We start from the raw sequence: 3,507 nt of genomic DNA, 5'->3' as shown, positions 1-3,507 counted from the left end.
TATATATGGATATATATATAGGTGTGTGTGTGTGTGTGTGTCTGTGTGTGTGAGTGTTTGTCACCGCCACCGCTTCAAGTGGTGTTTGTGCGTTTACGTACCTGTAACGTAGCGGTTCGTATGAAGTACCAGGCTTGCAAACATTGAAAATTGGGGTGAATATATTTGACTAAACAGACATTCTACAACAAGGCGGTGCCCCATCATGGACACTGTCTGTTGACTGAAGCAAGTCAAATGTACTATATACATATACATATACATACATACATATATATATATATATATATATATATATAATTCTAAACGTCTGAGAGAAACACACACACTCACACACACACAACCACATACACACACATATCTAGATACGTCAGTACGAAGGTGTACACTTGTATGTTTGATGTTTACGCGCGTACATACACACATATTTACACATTGTGTATCTCTGTGTTTATTTATATCTATGTGTACATGCGTGCGTGTGTTTGTATGTTTGTGTGTGTGTGAGTATATTTCTGCGTATGTGTGTATGTGTGTATTTGTGTATGTGTGTATGTGTCCATGTGTGTGAATCTATAACAAAATTTCACATGATTATATATTAGCTTCTAGCTTCAAGAAATGAAATATATAATAATCATATTGAATGCTTATATTGAATAAAATTATTCAAAGTATAGTATACTAAAGGCACTATATTTTAATAGAAAATATCTTTAAAAAAATGTAACGTGCGTCTAAATACTTGTGTGTATTGTGTGTGTATGTGTGTGTGTGTGTGTGTGTGTGTACGTGCGTGTGTGTGTGTGTGCGTGTGTGCGCGCGTGTGTGTGTGAGTAGTTGTAAGTGTGTATGCATGGGTGTATGCGTATATGTTTGATGTTCACGTGTAGGCGTGTGTTCTGTATAGAGAAAGAGAAAGAGAACTAGATTAAATATAATTCAATAGTTACTTATGAGAGGATTCATAGAACCACTTCTGTGAACGATAGATTGCACATACATACACATACATACATATATATATATATATATAGTGATGGTATGTTGCCAGCTTGATATGGCAGTCCCATGAAAGAGAAGAATGCTACTGCTATTTAGCCCTCGGAAACACCGTACCCTGTTGGCCATGACACATGTTCTGTGTCCTTATGTTTTCAAAGGGGGGATAACCACCTCTACCCAGCAAAGCCAGCATCCAGAGACTAGTTTCAGAGTCATTGCTCATCATCAGTTTCGAGTAGCATGGCTTGCTAGCTGATTTTTTTATAAAGCCAATAATGCTACATATAGATGATACAGCACGGGACAACACATACAAACGAAGTTAATGCGAGTTCGAATGAGCCCTATTTAAAAATTTTAATGAACAGCATTTTATATTATATAGTCTTTTTTTTCTTTTTGGGGAGGGGATTATGCCTGTTGCCTAAAAGGCCCAGCGGCTACCCATCTCCTTTTTGTTTCTCCCAATGCAGACTAAGTAGGGTTATTAGCACCCACCTTTCTTAACACAGCCTTTCATCATTACTCAAACACATTTCGCGACAGGATTCTCTTCTCCAGCTCTATCTTGCTCTTCAGATGATATCTGAAGTATTGTAGCAAACCAGGGCCAGAGATGAAAGATCCTGTCACGAGCCCTTGCATTCTAGTCTTCCACATACATTCTTTAAGCACAGCAACTGTACACAATAAAATATACCTCACCTTTCTTACAGAGTGCAGTCGGTGGTATAATCTTTATTATAGATTCAGCCGATAGCTGTACTCTTCCCAGATGCAAAAACACGTGTTCGACATAAATCACCAAGTCTGACAGCTGCCGACAATGTAGAAAAGTGTGCTGGACGGTTTCATCGTCCAGCCCACATCTTGGACATGTCGTTGGCACTGACATTTTGTGCCTGGATAACTTATCGCGAACAGGTAAAGCGTTCCAGTAGCACTACCAGGTCAGAGATTTTTGGTAATTATCCAAATACCCTGGCCCGAAAGTTTTTCGAAACAGGTTGGCAAGTTGGTTCTCGTCGAACCCCAGAGCCCCTCCTAGGTCGTCGTCGTTTTTATGCTCTACCAGCCCTGTATACAAAACCGAGGTGGTATTCCCACTGCCGGCATTGCCCGTCTTGTGGATAAGCACGAGTGCGTGTCGACACTCCTTTTGCCATTCAGTCAGAGTACGTCTTTTAATGAAACCGGGTTTAAATCGCTCCAAAGAGGCTATTCGCGGAACGAATTCTTCTGCCAGCGGATTCCACACCTTATCCCCCTCCAGGTAGCACCAGAGATGCCTCAGCCTCAACGCATGTCTGCGCATCATCAACCAGGGCATCTCTAACTCATCCTCTAGCAGTTTCTGGCAGCAAACAGAGCGTCTCACAAGTGGCTTTTCCCCCTTCCACAGTACGCGGAAGAGGAGTAGCTCCAACTTGTTCAGCTACGAGTTGGGGCAAGGGACAACGGTCAGGCGTTAGGTGATGACAGATGCAATAAACACCTGTACCACCTCCGCCCTTCCTTTCAGGGACAGAGACCTTCCGGACCAGGTCCGGACTAGGGCCTTTACCCTGTCTTCCACCTCGCTCCAATTCTCCTTCTGGGAATCCGGTCCAAACCAAACTCCAAGCAACTTAACAGGACTATCTGTCCAGTGACTTATCATATCCTGGCTTATTATTATTATATATTTTGCTTATTTGAATAATGTTTGCTTGCAATTTGATCATTATTTTTACAGATAATGATACGTTATTTGAATTGTAAAATTTTTACTTACTCACTAACGTTCGTTTGAAGGTCACAGGTGGGGAGTTTAGGGAACAACGCGCATAGAGTAGTAAATATGTTTTTTGAAAGAGTTAATGCTGTAAGTTTGACTGACGAGCTTTAAGTGTTGGTACCACACACAAGGCGAAATCAATCGATACCACAGTGTCTATGATCTTATTTGTATTTTACTATATATAGCTTACAAGTGGAAGGACTGTTTCGGAGAAATATATTCGCTATATTCTCCGGGTATGCTTACATATTCGTAAGAGAAGCGTGGTTCTGGAGGTTTTAAACTTCCCTTTCAAGCAAACAGGTACTTATCGTACCCTGAATTTTTACATATACGTATACATATAATTACTAGCGACAGAAGCATGTATGGATAATACACACACATACGTATATATGCGTATATATGTTTATGTTTCTCTATTTATATATATATAAACGATTTAGTATTTAACTGAAGAATTACACAATATTTTTAGTAGAATACATTTTCATTAACATTTTAGTAGGAGACGAAAGGCACAGACTTCAAAATTTTGGCCCTTTCGCCTCTATCGGACTTATGAATTACTTGACATAAAACAAACACTGAAATAATAGCTATGACGTGAGTACTTTACTTTAACAGCATACACACACACTCACACACACACACACACACACACACACACACACACACACACACACACACACACACACACACACACACACACACACACACAC

The sequence above is a fragment of the Octopus bimaculoides genome, chromosome 8, assembly GCF_001194135.2.
Source record: "Octopus bimaculoides isolate UCB-OBI-ISO-001 chromosome 8, ASM119413v2, whole genome shotgun sequence".
Lineage (NCBI taxonomy): Eukaryota > Metazoa > Mollusca > Cephalopoda > Octopoda > Octopodidae > Octopus > Octopus bimaculoides.
This window is presented reverse-complemented; position numbering follows the sequence as displayed.